Here is an 11,903-nt window from a genome sequence, read left to right on the forward strand (position 1 = left end):
CCTGTGGCCAGAGACATTAACCATCAGAGGTGAACCTGGAGGAAAGCAGAGAGGGGGCAGCTGGCAGCACCTGCAAGCTTCCTGCTCCTCACTCTCCTTCTCCCTCTCCATTCCCCTCCCGGGCTGCAAGAGCCTGCTGGAAAGCTGCCGCCTGGCCTGGGTCAGATTGCTGCTTCCACACCGCTGCCTCCCAAGCCAGTGTTCCCAACCTTAAGCCAGTACACATTTATAGAACAATTCCATGTGATCCCGTGGAAGGCAGACCACGGCCAGAGGACAGTGCTTCGATGTGACCTCAGAGAGAGGCCTCTTACCCCCTTGCTTCTCCCCACACTAAGAGGACATTGGGTAAGTGAATCTCAGACTGATGGCTTCATTCCTTTGATGCATGCTGGTAACCTGGTTTGGCTACTGAGGTTAGAGGGTTTCACAATTTTCTCCTTATAAAGTGAAATCCAAAGCACATCTGTGCTGCCCCTCCTCCTACACAGCCTCCTAAACCAAATGAACTGCCTTTCTTTTCTCTTTCTAGTACATGACTGGTTACTTAGGGTAGAACACAAACCCATAGGTCTGGACCATCGCCCTCCATTTATACAATGAGGGATTGGGGCAGTACATGTCTCGTGGGCTCTGAGGTTCCGTCCTGTCCAAGTGTTGCTGGTTGTGCAGGATAATCTCTTGAAAGCCCCTAAGACAGAGGGGAGCCGTTATTTTAAAATCCATCTTGCTGTTGGCCTTTCTGTCAACCTTCATTAGTAGCTTTTCAGACCTTTTGTTGATGTTGTGGCTGCCAAATCCATGAGCTGCCGTCTGGTCTCCACAAGGCTGCATTTCTGAGTTTAACTTGGTATCACTTACAGTTGAATCATCAGGTCAAAGCTGGAATTGGGCAAAATCGGTTCAGTTACTCAAAGGTGTAGGGGGGTGGGGTGGGTGGGTGGGTGTGGCTATGTACTGTTTTTTACCATGTCCCCCAAACCATAAAGGCAGTGAGACTCAAATTACTTATCCAGATTCCATCACTTAAGATCTATCATGGAATACCAGGGTCTACATCTGCCCAGAGGGCTGAATTCAGACAGGGTGTGTCTCTGTTGGAAGAGAATTTCCTAGCACACGTGGAGCCCTTGCTTCAATCCCCAGCACCTGGCCAATACTGCATAACCCAGGAGTGGTGGGTAAGATGTATAAAGCTAGCACTGGAGTCAGGAGAGTCAGAAGTTCAAGACCATCCTCTCCATTTACACAGGTTTCAAGGAAAGCCTAAGCTACCTAAGGCCTGGTCCCTCTCCCCGGCCCCCCAAAAAGCAACATAACATTTCTAGGTTTAGTTACTGCTTGCTTTCAAGTCAGCCCACTGTCCTTTGTATTTGGGATTCTGTGCTCAGGTCTGGCAAGAGCCCTGTTGGCTCTCCTCGCCTTCTTCCTGTATAGCTAGGTTTAGAGGAAAACTTCTCAGCTAGTTTTGCTGTAACTGTGATCCTGGATTTCCAGATTTGCATCCGGTTGCTCTGCACGTGTATCAGACAGGACTTGGGCAGTTTAAAAAGATCCCTGCCGCCGCCATTGTCTCTGAGAACTCTACTTGCTGGACAGAAGTAGCTTGTTGGAGTCCTTGAGAGGGATATTGCCTAAGTGAAGGAGAGGAGCAAAAAGACAATGGCTGGGATTTGAGGAAGAGTTTGGGAACTGGTTGTCTATGAGAAAGTAAGAGAAATTAAGCAAAAGAGGAGCAGTAGCCAGACATCCATCCCTTCTTTCCACGTAGCAACACTCAAGGGTACCATTCTTAAATATTCTTAACTGGAAATGCTGTGGTTATGTTCCACACAGACGTAAGCTCCACCCACACAGAGCTCCTGTTCTCCTGGCTGAGGCAGATACGAAGGAGACCATCACCATGAGGTTTAGAGTTATGATGATGGTTTCAGGCTACGTGACTATAAGAATGGGTCTCCTAAAAAGAAATGGAAAGGCAAAAAACAGGGACTGGCTCAGGGGGAAAGATGGGGAATTTACTTTTGAATAAATTAGTCCAGTGCAGTCATTAAATAGAGATACCCAGGAGAGAGAGCGAAGTTAAGAGAGTAGAAGTGAGATGTCCACAAGAGTCAGTGGACTCTCCAAGGAACAGACTAAGCTAGACAATCGGATCTCAGTTCTCAGGAGACAGCACTCTTGGGAGAGTGGGAAGAACACGAGAAGAGCAAGTTTGAGCAACACCTTAAGTAAAGGCTTAAGGGGAAGAGGCTGGAAGAGGAAGGTAGAGCCAGAAGGGGCTGTGCAGGTACTAAGAGGGGAGCTGGGATAAGGTCGGGAGAGTTTGTTGTGTGGCTAGAGAGCAGCCTGAAGCAGCTTTCCCAACGAGTGATGGCTTCCTTTAGCTCTTAGGGAGGCTAGTCTCAGCTGGGTTCCTTGTCCTGCCCTCCTTAATTTCAGTAAGTATGGGGGAGGGTTCTCTGTCATGCATCTTTACCCTTTATCACAAGGGGACTCTTTTGGCTGACTTTCAGGGCTCTTATCAGTTATACAGAGAGAATATCTGACCTATTTTGAGCCAGAATCTAGTCCTGGTACCAATAGTAGTATCCAGAGGTATGTGTAGTGGCCCAAAGCTACTCAATCGGTAAGAAAATGTGGAAAGGGTAGGGATTTAACAGGTGGAAAGGGTGCTGAGTGGTTTTTCAGAGTAAAGTACAAAAACAAGCCTCTAGACGTGGCTGTTCTAGTGTGTGTTTCATGGCAGTAGAGTTGGAAGCCAAGTACAAGCTTGTCAATGGTGTCTTTTGTAGGTCTCTGACAGTCCATTGGGACTCTTAGCCCTGGGTTAATTCACCTGTGTTTGACAGTGGTGTTTTGATGCCCCTAGCCTGCAGAGGCAGATTTGTCCCTGTGTTTTAATCCAGCGAGACGCCTGTGTACACCAGGAGAGAGTCAAGATCACTGCACTTGCCAGTGTTCTGTGAATGTTATTAATGTGGGTGTTTAAAATTGACACTGTGGAGAGAGGCTGTGATGTGTGAAGGCTCTGAGTTTGTGACCTAAAAAGGGGAAATTCTCTCAGCACTCAAGTCAGGGAACAGCATCGGCAGAGCTCTGTGCCAGAACTGGTGCCAAAGAATCGTGAAGAGATTAAACCCAGCAACAAGAGCCACACGGAGATTGGTGTTCAGCAGGCATGCTAAGGCATCTGTACAGAGTTCAAGAGTGAGTGACAGAACCTGTGCCTTGGTGTTCAAGGCATTCAAAAAAACAAAAAAACATCCCGGTTCACCTAAAGACTGGCCTTTCCCAGGGTGCCACCTTTACACTTCCCAAGATCAACCTGCAAAACTTATCCCATGTATTCTGGTATCTCCAAAAGCACAAGAGAAAAACAAAAGAAAACAAAAACCAAGCAACATAGCATTCCTAGGTGTAGTTGCTGCTTTCAATTCAGCCCACTGTCCTTTGTTTTTGGGGTTCTGTGCTCAGGTCTGGTAGGACCCTCTCAGTTCCCCTCACCTTCTTCCTGTATAGCTAGGTTTAGAGGAAAACTTCTCAGCTCATTTTGCTGTAACTGTGATCCTGGGTTTCCAGATTTGCATCCGGTTGCTCTGCACGTGTATCAGACAGGACTTGGGCCGTTTAAAAAGATCCCTGCTGCCGCCCATTGTCTCTGAGAACTCTACTTGCTGGACAGAAGTAGCTTGCTTCTGCATTGGCTCTGATGGGGATCTTGCCGCAGTGAAGGAGGAGGAAACGGAGGAGACAGAAGGGATTTGAGGAGTCAGAGTGGAGACGTGTATATGAAGAAGCAAGTGGGGCAAAAGGAGCTTGCACAGGGCGAGAGTCTGGAAACCAGACCGCTCATTTCTAAGCACAACAGAGTTTTTCATTTCAAGGGGCCGTCATTTTATAAACGAACCTGTGAACTCGAAAAAGAGAACGTGGTTCTGGCTGAGCATGGTGCCACATGCACACAGATCCACACTCTGGAGCCAGAGGTGTGAAGTGCTAGTTGGAGGCCAGATGCGCTCCATAATACCCCATTTCAAAAACAAAATGACAACAAGAATAACAAAAATATGGCTCTAGTTTAACTTTTGGTCATTCAGAAAACAATTCCTGCCAGGCCGTGGTGGCGCACGCCTTTAATCCCAGCACTCGGGAGGCAGAGGCAGGCAGATTTCTGAGTTCGAGGCCAGCCTGATCTACAGAGTGAGTTCCAGGACAGCCAGGGCTACACAGAGAAACCCTGTCTCGAAAACAGAAACAGAAAACAATTCCTAACTATGCTTCTGCTGAGATGGATAATGTGGTGTGATACAGGATTGACTGTGATAGTGTGTGTCATATTTCATAGCAAACAGAAGAAATGACTACGCCTTGAATTTTGATCTGTCATAAGATCATGGTGTCATGTGTCCTAGTCCTCTGAATAGTGCCTGGTGATGATGTGTTTGCTCTGGGGACATTCATGACGAACTGCTGCTGTAGCTAATTAATCCTCTACTCACCAGAGGTGACAATGCATGCTCCTTGATACTGCCTCAATGCTCTGGAGATTCTCAAATGAAAGACACACACACACACACACACACGGCCTGCTATTTAATATGCCTTAATGGGTCAATGGCTGGGCCACACCAAACTTCCACATGGCTAGCACCTCCCCTCCAATACTCCTGAGTTATTACTTACTAAAATCTATATCCCATCTTTGCTACCCCAGACCCAGGCCTGCAGCCCTCCTGGGCCTCAATCCCCAACTCTTACATGTTGGCAGCCTCTCTGTCTCCCTGTCTCTCTGTTCTACACTTCTCAGTCCTGGACCTCCTTCATCTCCCAGCAACGGCAATTCCCCTTCTTCCTCAGTCACTTGCCTGAGAATCCTGAAGACCCCCACCTCTGTCTCCCTGCCCAGCCATCGGCTCCTGTATTTGGGGTTCTATGCCGCTGGCAACTTTTATTTACCAGGCAATTGGGACCTGGGACCCTCAGTGTCTTACACACAGACATGTGGGTTCCCATGTAATTTTGGGAGCCAAATTAACACAAGTAATATTAGAACCAATCCACAACAACAAACATCTGTCAGGAACACCTCTCCTTCCCCAGCTCCTGCCTGTTTCACTGACCCAGGATTTTCTAATTTTTGTAAGCATCTTTTCATTTAGCATAAAGTGATTCAGCTGATCTTGGTATCTTGGTCTACAACCAGAAAGAAGCAGTTGAGGAAGAGATAATGCATGCCCACAGGCCATGATTGGCAGCATAGCTTCTGTCAGACAGATATAAGCACAAGAGGAATCAAAGAGATATCCTTAGAAGATGTGTTCACACATGAAAGAACAGTCCACAAGTCCAAGTTCTGGAGTGGGTCATGGTTAGATACACTGTCCCAAACCCACATAGATGGGAGGAGGGCTGAGCTGGAGCTTGGGAAACAACACTTAAACTTAGAGTTCTTTGGAGACCATGAACTGGCTCATTGGTTCTCCTGTCTCAAGTACAACAGAGAAATTCACTTTGGAAAATGCAGATGATGTCAGGCTTGGTGATGCATACCTGTAACCAAAACACTCAGGAAACAGAGGCAGGAGGATCGTTCAGACTCAAGGCCAATCTGATCTACCTTGTGAGTTCCAAGCCCGCCAAAGCTACATAGAGAGACCTTGTCTAAAGGAGGGTAGAGGGATGGAGACATGGCTCAACCATTAAGAACACTGGATGCTTTTCTAGAGGGCCTGGGTTTGATTCTCAGCACCCACGTGATGGTGTTCTTGGGGACTGAGGTCCCAGAGCAGTGCAAGATTTGTCTGCAGAAGAGGAGCTTGGGCGACTGACTGACATTAGTGTGGCAATGGGGGGCAGACAACCCTCTAGTATCCTTGCCTGTCCACAGTTTGGGCGCGGTCCTGGCAGCAGGTGAGGTGAAAGGCAGCTCTTTGTCCAGTGATCAGTGTTGGCAAATCTGCAGCAGGTTTGGAGTGGAGTCTGCTGGTGCCCAGTTTTCTTAGAGGCAGCCAGGAGCTGGTATCTGTCCGACACAGGAGGCCTTGGGGCCTTTGCCTGCTTCTCCCTTTCAGCAAACACTCAAATGCTACACTCAGCAGATCTCTCCAAAGGAGGGTGAGGCCCATTGTCTAGCCTCTTAAGTTCTTTCTTAAAAATACCTGACTTTGAGTATTATTTTATAATAAACAGACTTTATTTTCATCTACTTGCTCTACTATTGATTTTGACAAGATATACAGAAGACTAAAGTTCGTCCCTGAAAATGAATTACATTTGGACTTGGCACGATTACAAACATACTTCAGCGCACATTACAGAGTGCAATCCCTTGTAAGGTGACTGAGTAGCTTACTTAGTTATCTTTTAATACTTCATAACAGATTAGTAGCTTTTATAAGAGAAGGATTTCATAATTTTATCCCTGTTAAGTTATACTTTTGAAAGTTTTTTAGTATCAGAATAAACTTTAAACCATAAATAAAGCCCACGGAGAGACTGGAACCTCGGGTCCCTGATCCTTTGTAATATACCCGTACAAAATATTACAGTTTCTTCTGCTATGCATTTTTCCAAAGAGCTAAAGGTTAACAAATTTAGCAAAGACAGAGTAGTTAGACGTACATGTTTAAGTCAGTTTCTATTAGCTTAGGTAGACCTATATAGCCCCAGGAATTAATAAATCTTATTTATGAACTATATGTTGCTATTAAGTTCTATTTTTCATAAGCGAGAGCTGAGTCAAAGTTATAGACATTGTGTGCTGTAGCAAATCTATTTTAGTATGGTATATCAAATTAAGATTACCTAAACAGAGAGTTTTGGTTTTTCTTTTGTTTTGTTTTTCAAGACAGGGTTTCTCTGTGTAGCCCTCACTGTCCTGGAACTCACTCTGTAGACCAGGCTGGCCTCAAACACAGAGATCTGCCTGCTTTTGCCCCACCATCCCACCCCACCCTTGGCTCCATACATAGATTTTTAACTATCAGCCTGTTGTTATAAGTTTCAAGATAACCTTCTATGTTACAGATTTTAGAGATTTTTTTTTTAACCACAGTGTCAATATTCCTATAGAACCTAAGATAAAGAAAGTTTACATTCAACCAAGGTTGAAAGCAAACAAAATCAAGGAAAAGGATGTGGCATTCAGAGAGCTAAACAATTGAAATGTTACTTTGTCACTTGTTACCTCTATTGGAATAGTTTTCTCCTTAGCTGTTCTCAAGCACATAGTCTCTTTTCTGGAATGTTCGACTTTGTTCTCCCTCTCCCTGTCACAGAGTCAGGTGGGCAGCTGACACCCAGGACAAAGACTTGGGAGAAAACTTTTAAATAAAGACACTTGGGTCTGGACCAGGCATGTCAATCTCTTCTCCAGAGCCAGCTTTTAAAAGAGTAGGAGAGTATATGTCAATATTTCTATGTTATCCATACCTGAAAGACATTTGAATTTCTGAAAAACTGAACCCAATGATCAGAGGGAGCAGAGAGCAAAGAAGACTTAGAGATAAGACATCTTCGAGAACAGGGAGTATTTAGAAATAAGGGGCTCGGGGACCATTTGCTGTGAGGTGTCAGAAGTTGTCACAACCTGAGAATTTAGAAACTGAGTTTGCCATTTTCTGGCCACTGAGACTAATTTATCTGGGTTGGACCGAGAGCAAGCCATCTGTAGTAAGACAATGCCGCTTAAGCCAGGCGTGGTGGCACACGCCTTTAATCCCAGCACTCGGGGGGGAAGAGGCAGGCGGATTTCTGAGTTCGAGGCCAGCCTGGTCTACAGAGTGAGTTCCAGGACAGCCAGGGCTATACAGAGAAACCCTGTCTTGAAAAAAACCAAAACCAACCAACCAACCAACCAATCCAAAAGACAATGCAGCTTAATGGAGTGTGAGTCTAAGGAAAGAAAGAGATGAGAGAAGGTAGGTGAGGAGCCAATGAGTCTACTAAATGTCCTGCTTATCGAGTTCAGACTCCAGCAAGAGAGACAGAGAAATCTCCAGGAGGCAGGGAGACACAGAGAGGTGGAGCAGAGACATCCTAGAAAGGGTGAGGTAAGACAGAGAAAGCTCCAGGAGGCAGGGAAACACAGAGAAGGTGAAGTGGAGACATCCTAAAAAGGGTGAAGTAAAGGATTTCCAAGAGCAAGGTGGGGTGGGAGAGACTTAGAAAGGGGGCTGGAAGATTCTTGCCAGAGGGAAGAGTCCAGTGGTGTAGGAATGGTGGCACAGGGAGGGGGAGGGGGAAGTACTACAAGACAGCCTCGATCTGAGGACAAACCCAAGGCATCAAGACTTGATGCCCAGGATCAATGGGGGGGGGGTGTCCTCCTCTTCCATGTGATGGGGCACCCAAAAGGGCATAAGGAGACTGCCTGGCTTACCAGCACTTTTGTAGCAGGCTCCACTAAGGAGGAGGAAGAGGAAGAAGAGGAGGAGGAGGAGGAGGGGGAAGCAGGCAGCTTCGGGAGGGTCCTTATCTGAATAAGTGAGACACAAGTGGGTAGAGTGGGTGGAGGAGAGAAACAGCTGAAGACACAGACTCTAAAATTTGGAGTCAGATATGGTGGGTGACAGAGGCCAGCAGAGGTAAATGATCCATTCCACAGGAAGGCCAAGTTGGCAGTTTTGGCTAAGTTAAAGGGACTGTGGTCCTAAAGAGGCACCCAGGTGTCCCTTCTAGGTTTCAGTATCAAATGTCAGTAGGTTCGGCAAGAAACCAACAAAGCCACTCCTCGGATACAAAGCAGTTTATTTAAAAACAAACAAACAAACACGCACACAAGCCTGCCAGGCTGCAGTTGCAAAAGCTTGCTGGGTTTTATATGGCAGAGGGAGGCTGCTCAAAAACTGAAGAGCTGGGAGATTCATCTGGGGAGACTTTCAGACAGATGAGGTGCGGACAGTTTTAGCTAGAGCACTCAGCCAGCCTTTAAGGGCTTCAGAGAAAGGATTTAGTCTTCTGTTTTCCAGCAAAACCCAGCTCAGATATGGGTGAAGCCATTGCTCTAAAACATTGCCATCAGCATTACAATTCTGGACCGACTTTGTGACCTAACAATGTGGTGCAAGCCAGTAAGTAGTGTTCCTTCGTGGCCTCTGTTAGAACCCTTGACTGTTCTAGAAACTGGCTCAACTGTTACTTTGCTTTACATGTGGATAGAGATATATGGAAAAAATTATATATATATATATATATATATATATAGAGATATATATATATATATATATATATATATATATATATATATATATATATATCACACACACACACAGAGAAAACAGCCCCTATTGTTTGCTTTCCTCTCAGGTATACAGGTTCTACCTAAATTCCTCCTCCTCTGTTTGCCCAACTCACTGTCTTCCTTTCTCCCTGACCCTTTTTATTTACTTCTGTGTAATCCTTCACTCTCTTCATTTCCTCTTGTTCTTCAGTTACCTTTATTGAATTTAGATTTAGGTTTATTCCTCCTCAGGTGTCTTGTGATCTATTTCCAGAAGAGCTTTGTCTTTTTCTCTTTTCCTTTCCTGCATTTAATCAATTCTCTCTGATCCTGCCTAGTCACTCACGGTTCCGTCCTTCCTTTCCTTAGTCTCGCTCATCATTTCTGAGCCTTGTTCTGTCACAGTTAATTGTATGTTTTTGATGTTTGACTTTTCCTAGTATAGCTTTGTTCATTTCTATTTGCACTGTTATCTTGTTTTTATTGTTCTTGTTGTTTGAGATGTATGTGAAGAACTGTCTCCTGGCTTTCTTTTCATTGGCTCTGCATGGATCTATTGGCAGTTTTGTGCATCTTTTCCAGCCTGAGCCATCTCTGGATTCCTGGTTGTCAGTCCTGGCTCTGACTCCACCTGAGAGACCATGGGTTCGGTGAGCAGGTGCCAAGAAAGCTTCCCAGGCCTTTGACTCTGTGGTGTTTGTGTTTGTGTTTAGTTTGTTTGGTTGGTTTTCCTTTTGGGGCAACTCCAAATGTTCTTTCCAATACATGGGGTGCTTCTGTGTTTACTTTTTTCCTCCCCCAGGGCCCATGCATTTTGAGGACTGCCTTTAACGTCCACTTGTCCCTGTATGTCCCCTATGTTTTGAAGCCCCTCCCTCTTAATCCTCCTCTGGCCATTTTCAAGGATTGGACATGAATTCTAGTTCAGCCTAGGCTCCGTTATCACCTGCTTCTGCTTTCCTACAACTTTCTTGGGATGTAAGTCAGCCTGATGATGATAAACATCCGTAGGAGTGTGGAAGCCAAATATTGACAACATGTGCTAGGGTTTTCTAACTACGCTCTAGTCATAGCTGTTCTGAAGAGTGCCGTCTTAGTTTGGGTTTTATTGCTGTGAGAAGACACCATGTCCAAGGCACTCTTATAAAGGACAACATTTAATTGGGGCTGGTTTACAGGTTCAGAGATCCAGTCCATTATCATCAAGGTGGGAAGCATGGAATCCTGTAGGCTGACTTCGAGCTGGAGGGACTAAGAGTTTAGATCTTGATCAGAAGACAGCCAGGGGGAGACTGTTTACTGCAGGCAGCCAGGAGGCTCCCTTTCACACTGGGTGAAGCTTTAGCATAGGAGGAGACCTGAAAGCCCACCCTGATAGTGATACACACATCCTCCAACAAGGCCACACCTACTCCTACAAGGCCACACCTCTTAATAGTGCTATTCCTCCATGGGCCAAGCATTCAAACACATAAGTCTATGAGGGCCAAACCTATTCAAACCACCACACATGCTAACCCTTCTCTTTCCATTCCCTGAAGACAGAGAGGCTTGCTTTGTGTGTGTATCACTTCTTTTCCTCATACAGGGAAGGAGTTTTGGAGTCTGGTAGCTGGGGTGCCTCCCTTATTCCCCTCTACCTGGAAAGCTAATATAAAATTAGGCAACTGTACTGCCTGGGGTGGGGGTGGGGTTGTATAGTTGACCCAAACAGTACTTACCAAACTTCTCTGTTGACTTAGACATTTAGATTATGTTAGATTGGATGGATGGAGTAACAGAGTGGATGGAGTGACACGGGAATGAAAGAAAGCAGGCAGGTGTCCCCAGAGGTAGAGTTATTCTTTCATCATAATAACTAAAGGCCCACAGTCCCTCTGCACAAAGGAGACTGTGCTCTCATGACGTGTGGGGTCTTGGATTGTTATCAGGCAGAAAAGGAGGAAGTTTGGGGACAGAAGAGTCCATCCCAGAAGGTCAGCTGCCTTGAAGTCGGGACATGGCAGGTATCAGTGAGTTTAGTCTGTGGAATTCCTGATTAGCAGCTTCCACGGGCATTATCAGTCAACTCAAAGCTCCCTTCAGGAACTTCTCAGTCCATTGCAGGCAGGCTTTTCAGTTATTTACCCTTGAGATTATGTAATAATTAGACTTCTAGTTGATTTTTTAAAAATGATGTGCATGGGTGTTTTGTCTACATGTAATATCTATGTGCCCCTCGTGTGCCAGGTCCTGGGAAGGCCAGACAAGGGTGTCAGATTTCGTGGAGCTGGAATTAGAGATGGGCGTGAGTGGCTGTGTGGGTGCTGGAAATTGAATCTGAGGCCTTCAGAAGAGCAGGAAGCACTCTTAACTGCTGATTCTAGCACCCACATTGGGCAGCTCACAACTCCAGCTCTACAGGGGCCTGGCACCTCTGGCCTTAAAGGGCACCCACACTCATGTGCTCATACTCACCTACAGACATACATACACTGGTTTAAAAAATAATCTTAACATCCTTTAAAAATAAAAAGCTACTTTCTATTTAAATAATAACTGTAGAGTCTGATAACTGTATTACAAAGTCCTACAATGTCATATGGAGGGCAGATGTCTTCAGTTTCTCAGTTGGGCCTTGTAGTGGCTATTCTTGGTTGTCAACTTGACTATATTTGGAATGAACTACAATCCAGAATTG

At 45.6% G+C, this 11,903-nt stretch overlaps 1 protein-coding gene across 9 annotated transcripts in view; it reads left to right on the forward strand.

Annotated features, from left to right (window-relative positions):
• The first annotated feature begins 282 nt into the window (after positions 1 to 282).
• The window catches only part of Tacc2 (transforming acidic coiled-coil containing protein 2), a 210,366-nt gene continuing 198,745 nt past the window's right edge, over positions 283 to 11,903 (forward strand). For all 9 annotated transcript variants that reach the window (XM_029479161.1, XM_029479156.1, XM_029479157.1 and 6 more), the window contains exon 1: positions 283 to 348. The gene's annotated coding sequence lies outside the window, so the exon portion shown is untranslated. The remainder of the gene's footprint in view (positions 349 to 11,903) is intronic.

The sequence above is a fragment of the Mus caroli genome, chromosome 7 (genome assembly GCF_900094665.2).
Source record: "Mus caroli chromosome 7, CAROLI_EIJ_v1.1, whole genome shotgun sequence".
In the NCBI taxonomy this organism is placed as follows: domain Eukaryota; kingdom Metazoa; phylum Chordata; class Mammalia; order Rodentia; family Muridae; genus Mus; species Mus caroli.